Here is a 19124-nt window from a genome sequence, read left to right as displayed (position 1 = left end):
GACAGTAGGACTGCAGGGCTGCCAATCTGTTCAGCACCACTCTTGGACTGTGGTTTGCTAGTATCGTCACCAAGAGAAAAAAAATCCAACCACACAAGAAAAAAAGAAAATATATAAATGTGGTGACAAAGCCCTTTTCCAGCTGGAGCTTGTGGAGATTTTAATTTTTTTTCCTAAACAAGTGGCAGTGAAAGCTTTATTGCACCCCACAGCCTCCCAGTTTCTCTTTTTTATGATACGTAATGTGTTTGCAAGTTTCTGTCCATTGCTGAGTCTCCCTGTGCTTTGTCCTGTGTGAAACCACTGGTTTCCATGGCAACTAGTCTGCCGGCTCAGGGAGCCAAATAGAGGGACAGAGGTTCTTAGGTGCAGCTGTGGGAGCTAGCACAGGTGGGAAAGGGATATGAGCGTAGGTATACAGGGAACTCGCCACCAGCCTGGCTGCCCCACCCAGCTTTGCACCCCTCAGTGGCTGCCCAGCACATCTGCAGGATGGTGCTCCTGGGAGGATTTGCCTACTATTGAGCTCAGTCAATCACCAATATTTACAGGGCACATACGGTATGACAGTCACTGCACCAGGCACTGGGACACAGAGGCAAATTAGACTCAGCCCCTGCCCCTAAAGGGCAGACAGTATCTCTTGAGACAAAAGTGGTAGTAAAAGGTGTCCACAAGGAACACTTATTAAGTGCAGCTGAATGCCAGGTACCGTCTGAGAATTGCATTAAATTTCATTTAAATTTTAAAATTAAATGTTAAATAGGGAGGAGAAAGGGGTAGATATTGCATAATTGGTGCAGAGTTTCTGTTTGAGGGGATGAAAATGTTGGGGTAATGGAAGTTGATGATGGGTAGCACAATATTGTGAGTGTAATTAATATCACTGAATTATACACTTGAAAGAGGTCAAAATGGGAAAATTTAAGTTGTATATGTTACCACAATTAAAATTTTTTTTAAAAAATTTTAATTCTTACAAAAACCCTATGATTTAGTTATTTTCATTATTTGCATTTTGGAGCTATAGCCTTTGCTTATCCAAGGTGACATAATTGATAAGCAGTAAAGTCAAAATGCACACCCGGGTCTCTTGAGTCTAGACCCCACCTTCTGAGGTGCCATGCAACTTCCAGAGACAAGCAGCCAAATAATACATGACACCTTCTCAAATGTAGGTATTTGGAAAGTGCCATGGGAACATACAGGCACCATTTCTTTCCTGGAGCTATCAAGGAAGACATCACAGAGGAGGAGGTAAAATGAGTTGGGTCTTGAAAGATGCATAGGAGTTTTCTAGGTGGTCAAGGCAGGAGGAAGAGCATTTCTGGCAAAGAGAATAGCATGAGCAGAAATACAGAGGCAGGAAAGCATATGGTAAGTTTGAGGAATAGCAGGTGGTCCTGAGCAGGGAAGAAAAGGGGGCAGCAGGAAAGTTTGAGGCAAGATTGCAAAGGGCCCTGAATGCCATTCTAAGGTTTGAAGTTTCTTACTACAGGCAGTGGGATCGCCTCATTGTTTTGTTTTAAAGTGTTGTTTCTAATTCAGCAGATATACAATCAGATATATGTTGAGAAAGAACACTCTGGAAACTGATTGGAGAGAGCAAGGATGGCAGGGGCAGGGAAGTGATGGAGGCAGGAGCCCAGCCAAGAGGCTGTCCTAGCAGCCCAAGTGAGAAGTGATGAGGATTAAAACCAAGGGGGCAGCAGAGCAGGAGACGGACCTGATTCAGGGGTTCTTCAGAGCACTGAGGGTAGAGTTTGGGGCCGGCTGGCTGTGAGGGGGAAGATGAGGGGATTCGGGGCTGACATTCAGGATCCTGGCTTGGCCAGTGGGTGGGTGGTGTCCTCCATCACTGGGAAATAGGGGTTGTAGCAGATTTTGGGGAAAGGATAACTTCTGTTCTTGGGCAGCCAAGTTGGAGGGTCCCACATGCTGGCCAGGGAGATGGCCCCAGCTTTTGTCCTGAGGCTCAGAGTCTAGGTAACATAGAGGGTTTGGAGCCAGTGGTGTCCATCCTGCCCTCCACTGAGGATGGGAACTGGGCCCCACCTCTGAAGAAACTCCTCAGAGCCTGACAACCCTTGCTTACCTTGGGTTTATGGTAAGCAAAATGGCAGACGAAAGCAATCAGGTTGGCTTAGGCCAAGATGTCCAGCCGGCTCTGTCAACTCCTCCACCTTTTCAGAATGAAAGCAAAGCAGGACTCCTGGAGGGCTGGGTTTTCAATACTTCTTTTGACACTGGGAGAAAGATGCTACCATGGAAGGCAGGGGAAAGGGAATCCTGGGTGGGATCTCGGGCTGTTTGGGGCTGGCATCGCCCCTTCCTTCTGTCTCTCTTTTCTCTGCCTCTCCTCTCTCTGTCTCTTTCTCTTATCAGGGCCGCCATTTTGCATACCGCAAGAGGGCACCTTTGGAGTTGGACAGGTGACAGCTCTTGCTTTGTATGTCCCTGCCCTTGCTTCAGCCTTCATGCACAACCTCACTCACATCAGGCTCTCTCCCTTCTCCATGTCTCTTCTGTCTGGGTGCCTCAGAGCTCAGAGAGAACTCCCGCCAAGTCTCTCACTCTATCACTGTCCCCGCTCTGCCTCTCTCTGGTGCTCTGTCCCTCTCTCTCTCTTCTCTCTCCCCTCTCTGCCTCTCTGTCTCTGTAGCAGTCTTTGCCTCAAATCTCTTCCCTCCTTCTGGAGATAAATGTATCATGGAACTGAAGCCCCTGGAACACGAATTAAGCACAGGGACAAATCCCAGTGTGGCTTCCGAGCTCCGTGCTGTGTGGCGATGGCATTAATGAAGGGTCACACAGCTGCATCCCCGCTTAATTCTCTGAAACCCCACATACTTTGTCCAGTCAGCAGGAAGAAACAGCCGACACCAGAAAACTGAAAGACCCTCAGAGAGAGAGGGTCTTTAAAAATAGCTCTCATGGTGGGAGGGCTTCGCTCGGCCAAGCAGTCCCTGGGCAGCCAGTGAGGGCAAACCTTTCTACCAGCCCGTGCTCCCAGCCTGGACAGGCCCCCCAAGGCTGCACTGGAGGGGCTTTACCAAGGGAAATTCAAGTTTATAAAGCTGAAAGCTGCACTGTCCACAAGGTCAGGGTGGGCTAGCAAAGCCAGCCGAAGCTGAGTTAATCAGCACGCCGCCTTGGTTCAGGCTTTGCCCTCTTCCCCTCTGGACAACCTGTGGATGCTGGTCACCCCTCCATGGCTTCCAGAAGGCCGGGCCTGCCCCCATCTCCCTCACTCCTGCTACAGGGTGTGATGGGGCCAGCGGCTTAGCTACTGAACTTGGGCAAGTCACCCAACCCCTCTGTTACCTCTGCTGTGACATGGGGGAGCCCTGGTACCCCCCTCTTGGGGGAGCTGTGAGTTCAGTGCCTAACCAAGTCCTGGCACATGGCACAGGCTCTATAAATAGACCAAACACACACTGTCCACTCAAAAGCGCCGTGTCCTGGCAGGCACAGGGGGCTTCTCCATGGCTCACCCGGCTCCTAGCAGCACCCGTCTGCTGCTCTCATCAGGACTTTTCTGTCCAGGCAATTCCTGAGTGTCTCTGACCCCAGCAGTGGAGGCGGGGCCCTTGCTCTGGGTCCTGAGTCACCACCACCCCTTAGGCACCAACTCCACCCCCAGTGCCTCTGCCACTGTAGCTAACAAAGCTGGGATGCTGTATGTTTGTGCAAGACTGAGTAGGGATCCTGGCTCCTGCCCTTGGGCAAGCCACTTAAACTCCCTGTGCCTCAGTTTCTCCATCTGAAAATAAGGATGACAGCAAGTCTCTGTAAGTGCTCAATAAATATTCACCCTGGCAATCATTGATCTACTTGTTGTCGCTATGGATTTGCCTGCCCTGGACATTTCATATGAATGGAATCATATATGTGGCCTTTTGTTTCTGGCTTCTTTCACTTAGCATAATGTTTTCAAGTTTCATCCGTGTTGTAACAATACTCCTTTCCATTTTACAGCCAAATAATATTTCATTATATATTTGTTTTTCCAGCCATCTACTTGATGGACATTTGGGTTATTATGAATAATGCTGCTATGAGCTTTCATGTACAAATTTTTCTGCGGACATATGTTTTCAGTTCTTTTATCTAGGAATGGAGTTTCCAGGTCATATGGTAACTCTGTTTAATCATTTGAGGAGCTGCCAGACCAGCAAAGTATGAGGGTCCCAATTTCCCCGCATCAGTGACACTGGTGATCATCTGTCTGATTAGAGCCATTCTAGTGGGTGGGAAGTGGTATTTCATTGTGGTTTTGATTTGCATTTCCCTAAAGGCTAACAATGTGGGGAATCTTTTCAAGTGCTTATTGGCCATTTGTATATCTTCTTTGGAAAAGTATCTGTTCAGATTTTTTGTTCATTTTTAATTGGATTATTTGACTTATTATCGAGTTGTAATCATTCTTGATATATTCTAGATATAAGTCCCTTATCAGGTACATGCTTCGTAAATATTTTCTCCCATTCTATGGGTTGTCTTTTCACTTTCTTGATTGTGTTCTTTGAAGCAAAACAGTTTTTTTTTATTTTGATGATATTCAACTTATCAATTTTTTCTTTTCTCACATGCTTTTTGTGTCATGCTTAAAAAGGCTTTGCCTAACCCAAGATCATGAAAATATACCCTTACATTTTTTTCCTAAGTGTTTTATTGTTTTAGCTTTTACATTTAGATCTGTGGTTCATTTTGAGTTAATTTTTGTGTAGACTATGAAGAAGACACTCAATTTCATTCTTTTGCATGTGGATACTTAATTGTCCCAATACCAGTTGCACCTGTTTTTAAGACTGCAATTCAATGAGTTTTAGCAAATGCATATACCCATCTAGCAAATGCACGTCCCATTCCATCATCCCAAAAAGTCTCCTGTACCCCTTTGCAGTCCACCTTCCCCAAGCCTGGCCCTGAACTACCGCAGATCTACGTTCAGTCACTACAGATTAGATTTGCCTTTTCTACAATTTCATATAAATAGAGTCAACAGTAGTATGTACTCTAGTCTGTCTGGTATCTGCCATTATATTTTTATCATTTAATCCTTCCAACAGTCCTGAGGTGAGATGGCATTATTATATCCATTTTGCAGCTGAGGAAACTGAGGCTCCAAGAGGCTAAGTGTTGAATCATGTGCTTATAAGTGGTGGAGTTGAGATTCAAATCAGTGCCCACCATAGTCACGTGTCCCAAGTTCTGATCCATTAGTGGGTTAAGAAAGATTTGTGGTGTCCATCTAGGTCTGTATCTTGTCATACCTTAAGTTCCTTCCCCTGGGGTTTGCATCACCAGGGCTGACCTTTCTGTGCTCCCACACCACCCCTGCCATGGGGCAGGAACCTGGGGGAGGTGCAGTACATGGCCCAGCACCCCCAACCCCCACGGTCCACCCCCACCCGGCCTGGCTGTTTCTTGTACCCATCCAGCCGGAGGCCCACCAGACCCGCATGCTCCTTTCCCTGCCTGCTCCGTCCTCTGGGCAGCTGTGGAGTAAGAAGTGGGGCTCTCTCACTCCCACTGCAGGTGAGCAGTGCTCTTCCCCGACCCTGATGTGCTGTCTCTCTTTCTTTCCTTCACAGTGGGTAGCATCTTCTCCCTTCATCCCTCCCGGCCTTCTGTCTGGCTGCCATCCCACTGTCCGTTTTACAATTCTCCTGAAAAACAAAATCTCTAGATTGTTTTGTCCTCCAGCTCAGAGACCTGGGAAGGGAACAGTGAAACTGGAGTTGCTCTCTGATATTTTTTAAATCTTCTGATCAAGCCTGAAAAGTAAGTGTCAGGAAGGTGCCAAAGGCTTCCCAAAGCAAGTGATAATTGTCAGGCTGTCTGTGAGACCCCTTGAATAACCAAAGGAAATGCAAACCCTCTCCCCCATTTAGAAAATAAAACCCACTCGGCAACATCAGCCTTCTGATCCAACAGCTGCCTTCGTTCAGATACCAGACCATTTTGGATTCAGATTTCATATAATCTGGAAAAATGTAATCTTGTCCTTCCATCCAAAGAGCCAGCCAGCTGTCTAAGTGTTAGAAGAGAGTGGGGTTTCTTAGCCTGGCTCCCCAAAAGCAGAGCCCAAAACAAAGGATTATGCAAGTAGTTTATGTGTCCCAGGAACCGAAGAGCAGAACCAGGAGAGAGAAAAAAGGTGGGAGAGAAATCCAGTAGAAGGTTGCATCATGGAGTTGACTGGCCCAGGGGCCTTATGAAATGCACATCGGAATTGTCCAGGGGAAGCATCTGTCTGTCCGCCTCAGTGCTCCTTCGATCCAGGCAGGCTCCCTGGGTATTAACTCCCCCTCACTTGCAACTCATCCTTCATGAGTCACAGAGCTCCCACAGGCAAGCCCTCTGATGCTGCTGCAATGGCAGAGGGAAAGAACATTCTGGAAGGTATATCTTCAGTTAGATGCTCCAGCCTGGAAGCAACACACACCTCTTCAAATCACAGCCATGGGTCAGAATAGGTCACATGGCCCCACCCAACCACAAGGAACCAGGAAGCACAATCTCACCATGTGCCCAGAAAATGGTGAGCCAGAAATATTTGGTGAATAGCATTAATAACCACAATTATTCATCTCATCTTGGTTTCTTCATCAGCAAGACAGGAATTATTAATGCCACCCTATACTTGCCCAGAGGTTGTAATAATCAGAGTCCACACTGCTTTCCAGGGTTCTTAAGCTCAAATCTGCTCTTCTCAAACCTCTTGGGTCCTCTCCAGAGCTAGGGTCGCTGGGGGCTTGGAGAGAGGACAGTGGGGGCCTCTGGTGGGGACAGGGGAATGGTAAAGCCATTGTTCTCCAGGCCTTCAGCCCCAGGGAGGTTGGACCTGACTTTTGAGGCCTCCATGTTTTGAGGCTCACCATCTGTCTTAGTTTCCCGGCTACTATGATGAATACTACCCCACGGGTTGGCTTAACAACAGAAATTATTGGCTCACAGCTTCAGAGTCTGCAAGGCTTGCTTCCTCCCCAGGTCAGTAGCATGCTGGCTGGCCGGCCATCCTTGGGCTCTCCTGTCACATGGTGATGTCCTCTCTTTCTCTTCCAGATTCTGTTGACGTCCAGCTTCTTGCTCCTCGCTGTGGCTTTCTCTTCATAAAGTTCCCACGAATAGGCTTAAGGCCCAACCTTATTCAAAGCCAACATCTTCAAAAGGCCATGTTTACAATGGGCTCACTGCCACAGGAGTCATTACAATCAAGAACATGTCTTTTTCTGGAGTACATAATTCAACATACCCCACCATCTAGTAAAAATGAAGATGGCAAAGCAGAGTTACACAACTTGTGGCCTATAATTAATGTGCACTTTTAACTAACTAATGCTTTTACCGCTTACTCACAGCCCAGTGATTACCGTAGACCCTCATTTGGAAATAAGTCTAAAAGTTTAAATGGGATGGCCTTTGGGAGCATAAGACCCTTCTCTGGAGGGAGGGGAGAGTGGGAGGGAGAAAAGGGAGCCTCCAGCTTTCAGGCTTCTTGGAAGGTTTCACCCATGCACTCCAGCCTTGTCTTGCAGGAAGCTTTTAGTGGCTTCAACCTTGCGGTTACAGGGACAGTTCAGCCATCAAGGCGATACCATTTTATGTTCAAAGTCTGAGACTGTTCAATCGAGCTACAAGCAGAGCAAGCAGCTGTGACTGAAGCTGCCCTAAAGTCTGGTCCCTGTACATCTCACCAAGGCCTGCCGTTGCCCCCATTAGGAAGCCAGTCATTCCTTTGGGATAAGTTTCCAAATCTCTGGGGTAACCAGAGAGAGATAGGCTGGGACATGCAAAGGGCCCCAGAAGTCCTTGACACTTGATGTCAAATTAGCTCACTGAAAGAGGTTCTGACCACCCTAGAGGGTCCTGAGCCAGGGTTGGAGGGCCACCTTTTGTCTCTGCTTCTCCCCTTCACTGTTGGCTCTAACACCACCCCCAGCCCTGTTTTTTTTTTTTCTGGTTCTCCTGACCCTGCTGCAGTCAAATTTGGTTCACTCCAGTCATATCCAGAAATACCCTCCATTCATTCATTCATTCATTCACTCATTTATTCGACAAACACTTATTGAGTGCTGACTGTATACCTGGCACTGAGCTGGGCCTGGCAGTCTTGTCTATAGCAGTGAGCAGAGCAGATGTGGTCCCTACCCTCATAGACCCTTTAGTCTAGTGGTAAAGAAAGACCTTAAAATCACACCTGCAACAATCCAATTAAGAATGGGGTGGGGGTGGGGTGGAAGGAGGTGCAAAAATATTTGAACAAACACTTTACCAAGGAAGATACATGGATGGCAAATGGGCAAGTGAATAGACACTCAACATCAGTAGTCATTAGGGAAATGCAAATTAAAACCACAGTGAGGTACCACTACATACCCTGGAATGGCTAAAATTAGAAAGACTGACAATACCTAGTGTTGACAAGGAAGTAGCAAAACTGGAACTCTCATGCACTCCTGGTGGAAATGCAAAATGGTACAACCACTTTCAAAGTTTAGTAGTTTTTTAAAAAGTTGAACATATACCTACTATATGATCTAACCATTCCAATTCTAGGTATTTACTCAAGAGAAATAAAAGCATTTGTCCATACAAAGATGTGTACCTGAATGTTCATAATGGCTTTATTTGTAATGGCCAGCACCTGGGATCAACCCAATTATCCAACAGGTGAATGGATAGGCCAACCGTGATACATCCATACCATGAGATTCCACTCAGCAATTAAAAAAAACAAACTATTGATACATGCAACAATGTGATTGAACCTCAAAATAATTATGCCGAGTGAAAGAAGCCAGACCAAAAACATAAAACAACAACAACAAAAAAAACCAAGTGTATATACTGTAGGACTCTGGATATATAAACTTCTAGAAAATGCGAACCAGAAAGCAGAAAGCAGATCAGCTGTGGCTTGGACCAGAAAGTGTAGTGGGAGAGGGAATGGAAATAGGGTGGGGGTGGGGAGACTACAAAAGATCAGGAGGTAATAAATTTTGGGAGAGACAGGTATGTTCATAATCTTGATTGTGGTGATGGTTTCACAAGTGGATACACACGTCGAAACATCCAGTTTTACACTAAACATTTACAAGTTGTATATACATTGTAAGCTATTTTAAAAATTACAACTACACAATGAATCATTTAATTACAAGTGAAATTAAGAGCTACAAGTGAGGTGGACCAGAGACTCTGAAAGTTTACAACAGGAGGAGCTGACATATTTGGGGGGTTGAAAATCACTCCTGGGAAAAGTGATGGATAAGGTGAGATAAGAAAGGCAGGCTGGAAATGGCAGAGCAGAGGGTGAAGGGGTGGGGGCACTGAGGAAGGCATGGCTCTAGGGTGGGAGGTGGCTCAGAGAAAGCCAGAGAGGACTGAGGGATGCTCACGACACATGGAGCCTTTGTTTGATCTGGACCAGATGTCTACGTCATCAGGCACAGGCTTCCCACGGACTTCTACTCCTACAGCTGGCCAGGCCCAGGCTCATCAGATGACAGGGCCCCCACTCTAGCCTGGGAAGCGAGGCCCACACAGGCTCCACACTCCCCTGAGCCCTGACCCTTCCCTGGGCCTGGTGAGGGCCCCCAATGTGCAGCTTCCCTCACTCGGGCTAGTCAGGTTTGCTGCCTGACCTGTCCATTCTGTCGCTGTTCGGATGAACATGCTTCCTCTGGACCCAGTCTGCCTGGTTAGGATCCGAGCTCCATCACTCACCAGCTGTGTGACCTTGGGCAAAGTACCTAACCTCCCTGGGCCTCAATTCTCTCATCTGCAAAATGGGAGTGATAACAGGAGTTCATTGGGTTCTTACGAGGATGAAATGAACTGGCGTTTCTAAAGCACTTAGAAGAGTGTCTTATTTCTTTCGTTACATATAAAATGAAATTCTGTCCTGTGCAATAAACATGAGGATCAGAAACAGCTCTGAGGAGGGAGGGTGATGTATGAGGGAAGAGGGGTCTCAGGACTAAGAGAGGGGAGGGGACCCAGCTGTTATGCAGGCAGCAGCAGGGGCCGCTCACCTGGCTTCTCGTGACTTGAGGCAAGTTTGGCCCCATAAGCCTCCATGGCTCCTCCTTTGTGGCCCTGAGCTCCTTGCTGAGATTCCTCTGGCTGGAGACAGCCTCTTGATCCCCCAGAATTTCCCAGAACTCTTGTCATCTGCCTTTGCTTGGGGATGCTGGGAACACAGAGATTGATTCTCTGTCTCACCTTTTGTTTTCTTCTTTGTTCTTCTGCCTCCCAAAAGGGAAGGAGCAAAATGCCTCTGCTTGGGACTGGCTTTTCTGTCCAAACTACAGCAGGTTACCTTCTGATCCTTTGTTAGTGGAAAAGAACCAATCCTTGCATGTGGATGGCTCACAGTCATATAGTGCCTAACATCCCATTTGATTCTCGACAAGCTTGTGCAGATGGCAGAGCTAGGCTTACAATATAGATGAGGAAACTGAGGCTTAGAGAATTAAGGGCACTTGTGCTGGGTCAGAGCCCCTGTTGTAAAGAATCACCCTCAACTCCATGACACACTACATGTTGCACGGGGCCTCATAGTTTATAAAGGACCTTCATATCCAGTCTCATGTGGGAATATCACAAACCCCTGCAGGCTAAAGTAGGGTGGCTACTATCAGTCTCAATTTACAGATGGGAAAACAAAGGTTTGGAGGATTCATGGCATTTCCAAGCTTCCATGGCTAGAGGATTCAGTTCAATTCAACAAACATTTATTGAGCACCTACTATGTGTCAGCACTGCACTAGGTCTTGGGGAACAAAAGAGAATCAGACATGTCTCCTCACTCTCAAGGAGCTAATTTTGGGACCATGTGGGAGCTGCCTTTGGGGTGGATGCCCAGAGGTCTAATGGGCAGCCCATAAAGGAGGGGGTTCTGGGGAGGCTTTCTGGAAGTGCTGATGTCTGAGTCAAATCTTGAAGGATGAGTAGGAATTGGCCAGGTAGGGAAAGGTGGGACACACATTTGGGGCTAAGAGATGCACATGAGCTAAGCCTGGGGTTTGAGTCCAAACTGTATGGGCAAAAAGCCACAGGTGGTTGGTTCTTGTAGAGCAGATGTTTTAAAGCTAGGTCTCCTGACACTACTACCTCCTGGTCCACAGGAGCAGGCAGGAGGAGAGCCACCTCCTCCTGCGTGTGTGTGTGTGTGTGTGTGTGTGTGTGCGCACATGTATGCATGTACACACAAAGCCCTGTAGGCATGCAATGGCTGCAGGGTCAGATGTGTAGCAGATTCCAGTGGTTGAGGGTATGGTTTGAGAAATCAGACAACTTGTATTCAAATCCTGTCTCCATTACTTTTAGCTGTTTAACTTTGGGTATATACAAAACTTCCCTGTGTCTCTGTTTTCCCATCTGTATTGGAGATAATGATAGTGCCTGCTTTGTGGTGTGGCTGAGGGGAGTGTATTGGGCAATACTGAAAAGCTCCTTAGAATAGTGTTTGGCATGTAGCAAGCACTCAATAAACACTAGTCGTTATTATTTAGCTAACCCTAACAGTTAGGACTCCCCTGTCCCATTCTTTGAAGACTTGTGAGAACTTGAGCTGGGAAAGAACTGCAATTTCTTTGGGCTCAGGGTCCTGCCCGTCATGTTTTCTCTACAAGGTATGCCCTCGGACTGGCAAGTGATCTCAGAAGACAAGGGAAAGTTTATTCTGAGTGTACTCAGGAAGCAGCAAGTCTAGAGGTCATTATTTATGGGAAGCACTAGGATGTGAAGAGGGGCATATTTACTACACTTGACTCTGGCTCTGGAGGGCAGATGAAGGTAGAGCAAGCACTATTGGTCTGAACAATGGAATGAACTGCCTTGAAGGTAGTAAGCTCCCTGTCACTGTGCTTCCTGTAATTAGGTTTCAAGCAGTGGCTAAAGGATCATCTGTCCTACTCTGCATTGGGTAGCTGGGCCTCTGAAGTCCCAATGAGACGCAAATTATCTGGTATGATAGATCCAGAAGTACACAGGGTGAGGGAGGTGGAGGGCGGTGGGGGGTGAGTACCAGGAGACAATGGCCTACAGTGGGCCATTAAGTTTGGCAATACCTTTGGATTAGCAATTGTCCATTACAGAAATGCAAAGAATGGTAGTCCTATCAGTCATTTTCACTTTAGTATAAATTAGTGATTATTTTCTCCATGACAACTGACTCATACTTGTAAAGGATAGAAGCTACCAAATAAGGAGAGAGAAGGACATGGAAAGGAGAGAAAAGGACATGGCAGGGTTCTGAGACAAATGTCATTAACCCCACAATTTTGCCAAAGAGTAGCCCTGACAACAATCTGACAGGAAAGAGAAATAAAAGTACTCTATGGCAAACTTATGCCATCATTCATTCATTTCAGCAACCAACTATTGAACACCAACTGTGTACCATCTGCCTGTGTGCAGGGCACTGGCAATACTAGATGAGTCAGACACAGGATCCAGCTTTTTAGAGCTCCCAAGCCAGTAGGAAACAGACATGGACACCATGGCTGCAACTGGTGTGACTGGTGCTATGATGGAAGGATGTGCTCAAGCAGTGGATGATCCTTCCCATCAACTACACCCCAGGCCTGTCTCAGAGCCACTCCCCACCCCCAGCATGAACAGATTAACGTGATGCCCATTTTGCAGACCACAAGACTGAGGCGCAAAAAGTTTGCACAACTCCTCTGGGAAGCAGCAGAGTCAGGACTAGAACAGCAACTGTCTCACTCCAGGGCTGATCTCCTTCTTCCAAATGCAAGCACACTCCTTGGGGCTGGTTCCCGGGACACCCCTGGCCCATTGGCCACCCCCGTCCATGGTCCTGCCTGCCCACTGGCCCTTCTTCCTTCCTCCAGTCCCTCACCAGACAAAGAAGATGGACGATGTCTGTCGTGGTCTGAGGCTCAGGGCGAGTGCATAATTAGACTCCGAAGAAGCCATCTGCTTTGGGCCCCTGGAGGGAGTCTCAGGCAGGCCAGGGCAACACAGCTGCTTCCAACCATGCAGGCAGCTCTCCCTGCACAGCCCCTACGTGCAATGCGTTTAAATGTCTCCAGCACCAGGCAGGCCTGGCCACCTCCTCAGCATGGGGCCATGGGGACCCGGAGTGAGGGCCTGGGGGCTCTGTTAGGTCTTTATTTCCTTGTCATGTTGCTCTGCTTTCTCAGGGCTGTAAGGTGGGGCTGGAGGGAAGGGGGCAGGCAGGGTGGGGAGAGATATGCAAGGTTACCAAGGTGCAAGGCGATCATTGAACTGTAAAGCTGGGGCCTGGGTGAGCGTCATGTGGGTCCTTCCATGCTCCAGAAGGACAAACTGAGGCCAGAGAAAGGAAGGGACTGGGCTGAGGTCCCATCTTCAAAGGTAATCCAATTCCTTGCGGAGGTAGGAGAGAGGGCAGGAGGGTGGGGCCCATCAGCGAAGTGCTCAGCTAATAAGGAAAAAGCCACCATGTGTTTTTACCCTGCCACAGAAAGAATTTTACCTACATGACATTGTTTGATCTTGGCAGCCTCTTTGGCTGGTATTATCGCCAGTGTACAGAAGAGGCTGCTGGGACACAGAGAGGTTAGTTAACTTGCCCAAGGCCACACAGCTGTCAAGTGGAATGAGGCTTTGCACTTGGGTCTGTCAGAATTCATAGCCCTTCTCTTAGCCACCAGAGAGGCAGTCTTGCAGTGTGGGGCAATGGAGAAGCACATGGGTGCCGGGGCTGGCTGCTGGCTGGGTTCAAACCCCAGCTCTACCACTTACAGGCCCTGTGAACATTGGTAAACTGCTTTTCTGAGCCCCAGCAACCCATCCCTTTAAAATGGGGATAGTATACTTACCTCATGGTGGGGTGAAGATTAGATGAGCTGAAATGTGTAGAGGGCTTTGAGTTGTGTCCTTCAGAAACATTCCATGCTGGTGTTGTCACAGTCTGTTCTCAACACAACAGCTAGGGGGATCTTTGGAAAATATAAATCTGATCACGTCCCTCCAAGGTTTAAAACACTTCAACAGCTTCCCCTCCACCCAGAACGCAGGCCCAAGTCTTCTCCATGCCTTGGACCTGCCCTCTGTTACCTCCCCAGCTTCCTGCCCCCCACTCCCACCTCCTCACTTCACCTGGGGGCTCTAGCCCTGGCTGCTCCTCAAACATGCTGGTTGTTTCCAGCCTCAGGCCCTTTGCACTCGCCGTTTCCTCTGCCTGGATCACTCTTGGCCCAGATGCTAACACGCTCATTCTAAATGTCTGCTTCAACGGCACCATCTCCGGGAGGCCTGCCCTGACTACATCAAAATGGTCACTGCCACCTTCTCCTGCTTAATTGCTCTGCAGTCCTAATTGTCTGCAGAAAAACCAGATAGTTTCCTTTATCACTGTTACTCTTGTTTATCAACTTTCTCCCCCTACCGGAAAATAAACCCATGAAAGTAGGGATGTTTGTCAGTCCTGTTCCCTCTTGTGTCTCCAGCACTAGAACACTGCCTGCCACAAAGTGGGACCCCAGGAAATAGTCTTATGCATGCATGCAGGTGCAAGTGACTACATCCGTCTGCCTCCCAAGGTGTAAGTGAAATCCAGGCGTCAGACACCAAGGAGATCCAAGACGCAGGGGCCTGAGGCAGGGCTGGAGGGGAAGGGCTGAGCCAAGAGGCCAGCGAGGTCAGGACGGGTCAGAGAAGAGGGCGGGCGCCCTCACCACAGCTCTTCTCCCACGGGCTTGTGATCCTCGTTCCCCTACCCGCCTCCCAGGGAGCCAGAAAGAACCATGACTGCCTAGTTCATCTCCCAGCCCCACAGCCAACACCCAGCACGAAGCCAGCACATGTTTGATGCCGCTCAAAAGAATGGCAGGCAGGGAGAGAGGAGGAAGGGGTGGGGGGAAAGGGAGGAGGGAGGAAGAGAAGGAGACAGGCAGGGAAAAAAGGAGGGAGAGAGGAGCATTTACCAAACATGTACCAGGCACTAGAAAAAAAAATCAATGCAAACATTCACCCATTCATCCACAGACTAGCCATCGCACACACCCCTGTGCCAGGTACTGTCCCAGGCGCCAGAACCTACAAATAAAAGAGATCGACAGGAAGCAACAGCTAATGGACCCTGGAAGAGTGAGGCTGAGGACTTTAAATAGCATCCTTGAGCCAGTGCCTTGTGGGGGGTGGGGATCTCGAGCTGTTTTACTCCAATCATTGAAACTGACATGGCTGATGACACTTCCAAAGGAGGAAAAATGCAGAACAAGCATTTATAAAGCACCCAGGCTATGCTGGGGAGGGAGCTTGGCACTTTGTGTATCTCGATTATTCTCGCCACCACCCTGCACAGAAGGTATTTTTTTAACAACCTTATGGAGGAATATTTTACATATCATAAAATTCATCCACTTCAAATGTACAATGCAGTGAATTTTAGTACATTTACTGAGTTGTGCAACCATCATCATAAATCAGTTTTCATCACCCCCCCCCCCCCGTAAAATCCCTCCTGCCCGTTTATGTTAAACTCTCTCCCACTCCCCCTGCTCCAGGCAATCACTAATCTGCTTTCTATTTCTATAAAGTTGCCTTTTCTGGACATTTCGCATAAATGCAATCATACAATATGTGACCTCTTGTGTTTGGCTTCTTTCATATGAATATTTTTGAGGTCCATGTTCTAGCATCGTTAGTGTGTTCCTTTCCATTCCTGAACCGTATTCCGTTGTATGGAAACATCACATTTCATCTATCCATTCACACTTGACGGACATTTAGGTTGTCTCAACCTTTGACAATATACATTTTAAATAACACTGCTACAGACACTCATGTGCAAGTCTTTGCATAGATGTACGTTTTCATTTCTCTTAGAACAGTATCTAGATGTGGAATTCCTGGGTCACGTGGGAAGTTTCTGTTTAACTTTTCAAGAAATGTATGGAAGTCAAAGTTATCATTATTTTTCACTGGAGACCATGGACGCTCCAAGAGGTAAGGGCAACTGTCCAGTCACCCAGCAACACTGGATCAAAGAGAGAAAGTAGATCAACTACAACACAAATCATGGTCTGGCTTTGTCACTGAACAGCTGATGAGTTCTTTGGCAAATGTGGCTTTTGAAAAGGCTCTCCCACATGGACCTACCTGCCGCTGTGTGCCTGAAATTCCACCATTCCATGTCTTGCTGTTGTGTTAAGAAACTCTTCTTCATCTTTATTCGAAGGGCAAATGCCCTGGCCATGGTAGTGTGTTCATTCTCAAACACCTTTCCGTGACTGATCTCCAGCCAGTGAGCCTGGGGCCCATGAAAGAAAGGGAAAGGGGAGGCAGAAGAGGTATAAAGGGGAGGCTGGGCAAGAGGCCAGGGTGGCCTTGGTCACTTCTGTGTCTGCCCAGGGCTGGTCTCACCCCAGGCTATGCTTGGTTCCCTTCAGTGCACATTCCCTGGTGTCTCTCCTGGGCCAGGCCCTGTGCTGGTACTTGTAGGAAGCTGGGACAAATCAAACCCGATGCTTCATGTTAGTTTGACAAAGTTGTCCAAATGCAATAGACTAGAAATGATCTAGCTTTTATCACTGGGGATTTATTAGCTTACAAGTTTCCAGTTCTGAGGCTGGGAAAATGTCCAAGTCAAGGCAACAACAGGATGATACCTTCTTCCTGAAGAAAGGCTGCTGGTGATCTGGGACTCCTCCGTCACATGGGAAGGCACATGGCGGCGTCTATCCGTCCTTCTCTCCTGGGTTTCTTTGCTTTCAGCTTCTGGCTGCTCTGTCTGTGGCTTTCTTTCTGACCTTCTGTTCACCTCCTCTCTCGGCTTCTCTTCTTTCTCTCTTAGCTTCTGTCTTTCTCTCTTGTTGTTCATGCTCTTATAAAGGGCTCCAGTAGGAGGATTAGGATCCCCCTGGAGCACACCTCAATAGGTCTACACCCACAGGAATGGATTAGCTTTAAGAACATCATCTTTTCTGGAGTACATACAGCTTCAAACCATCACACTCCTGCTCTTCAGGAGCTCACAGCCCAGTGGGGCAGGTGGATTCACCACCACAGACCAGTGTGCCCCAGAAGCCAGTGCAGGGAGAGGCAAATTCCTGGGGAGATGGGAAACTCTTCCTGGATGAGGTGGCATTTGAACAGAGCCTGGAAGGATGCTTGGGCTTCCCTGTGAGGAAAGACTTTCCAGGAAGATGGCTCAGGTTGAACAAAAGTGTGGGGATGGGGAATTCAGTGTGGATCCTTTGGCACCTCCTTTAGCCTAGATCAGGGCTTGCAAACTCAAATGCCTCAGGGGCTGGGTGGCAGCGCACATGAGTGAAGCAGGCCTGTGGGAAGATGTGCTGAGCTGGGGCACAGCATCCTGTCCAAATGGACAGCCACTGTTCTGTTTGAGGCAATTGTTGCTGGGCAGAAATACAGGCCCAGTATTGCAAGATCTTTGAGTTTTCAAAATAAACCAGGAAATCCAAATGTCGATGGGAAATTCCAAATTTTTGCAGTGCCAGGCATGCATTTCAAATTTTTTAAGCACATGTGTGGGCCAGATTTTGCCCAAGTACCTCCAGTTTGCAATCTCTGGCCAATTTACTGGTGGCCAGATAAGCCCTGCTCTTCCCATCCTCTCTTGGCCTTTGAGGAAGGGCCAATCCCGCCTGCTCCCCCTGCCTGGTCCTTCCTCCTGCTCAAAAGGGGGTGGCTGGTGACAGGAGCCAGACAGAACACAGAAGCCAGGAGGGGGCAGGAGCACGTGACAAAGGAGGACTCGGTGAGCGGAATCATCAAACTCCATCAGCAGAAAGTGCACGGGATTGACGGATTTTAATTACATCTCATTCTAATCCTTAACATTTATCTAAAAAGTGATGGGGGCGGGCAGGAGGGCGGGTCACGGGCGTGCACAGCTCCAGGATTGCCGCATGTCTAATTAGAAGTTTTCTCCCTCTTGATCACCTAAAGTCAGATTCATTTACTCTGCTCGAATTGAGGGTTTAATTGGATTCTTGTTTTCCTCCTCCTGTCTTCTCCCCTGTCTCCTGTGCCTTCCAAAGGGCCTCCCTCCATGCAGGCAGCAGGCCACGGCATCTCATCATGAGAGAGGGCAACCCTTTAAGGACCCCCGTTGACGACTGTTCACACCCGCCTGTGTCATCACAGCCATGGCCGGGGTTTGCAATTATTCTCCAGGCCATCAGGATTCGGGGCCTGGTGGGCCTCTTGGGCGAGGCATGGACTCCCTAACACTCCCAGGCCCGCAGGGCCCCTCTCCCCCTCCCTGGGCCAGGCAACATGTCCTTTCAATTCATTGTGCAGCTGAGCGGGCTTAATATGGCTTAATATCCTGGCTCTGGGAGAAAAGTGGCAGAGAACAGCAATTAGAGGCGAAAGCAGCTACATCTGAGGACATCGTGGAGTCACTAAAACCACTAATTCTTAGGCCAGATAATGAGGTTTCTTCTGTTTTTTTGTCACCTCTCTCTCCCTTGTCAATTACACCAAACGCTGCAGCTTCTCTGGCTACCGGGCTGGTGAGGGGAGGGCGGAGAGGAAACAGGGAGGCAGCTACTTGCTCATGGAAAAAGTTCTCTCTTCCAGGTCAGACCCACTGCTGGAGCAGAGGAGGGCACGATCACATGCGAAAAGACGTAGGTTCAAGTCCTGGCCCTGCACTGGCTGGAGACCCCGTGATGCAGAGCAGAACTGGACTGGAACCCAGACCATTCACATACCAGCTCTCCACCTCCGGGGCCTGCAACCAGCCACTCTGACCCTCAATTTCCTCATCTGTAACACAGGGTTGACATCAAATTGCTACGAAGAGTCAATGAGCAAAAACAGGTCAAGGACTTGACTCAGTGCCTGCCACTGATGGGAACCCACCAACCCGGCAGATGGCAGAATGCTGTGTTATAGTGTCTTAACACGCTTAGCAAGGCACTTGACACACAGCAAGTGCTTAATAAATAATAGTCACTATTATTATCGTGTGGCTATGAGCAAGTTAATTAACCTCTCTGGGCCTTGGGTTTCCCCATCTGTAAAATGGCAACAATCACCATCCCCGCCTATCTCTTAGAGCTGTGAGAGGTAAAGGTGTTAATTCACAGAAAAACCTGAGAACAGTGTCTGACAAGGGGTAAGGGCTC

General features: G+C 48.2%; 1 long non-coding RNA gene across 1 annotated transcript in view; it reads left to right on the top strand.

The window, feature by feature from the left end:
- Positions 1 to 18766, top strand: part of LOC119535920 — a 33399-nt gene extending 14633 nt beyond the window's left edge. Inside the window, exon 3 of the long non-coding RNA XR_005217316.1 lies at positions 18574 to 18766. This is a non-coding gene — a long non-coding RNA (uncharacterized LOC119535920). The remainder of the gene's footprint in view (positions 1 to 18573) is intronic.
- Positions 18767 to 19124: the final 358 nt, after the last annotated feature.

Source organism: Choloepus didactylus, chromosome 6 (assembly GCF_015220235.1).
Source record: "Choloepus didactylus isolate mChoDid1 chromosome 6, mChoDid1.pri, whole genome shotgun sequence".
In the NCBI taxonomy this organism is placed as follows: Eukaryota; Metazoa; Chordata; class Mammalia; order Pilosa; family Megalonychidae; genus Choloepus; species Choloepus didactylus.
This window is presented reverse-complemented; position numbering and strand designations above follow the sequence as displayed.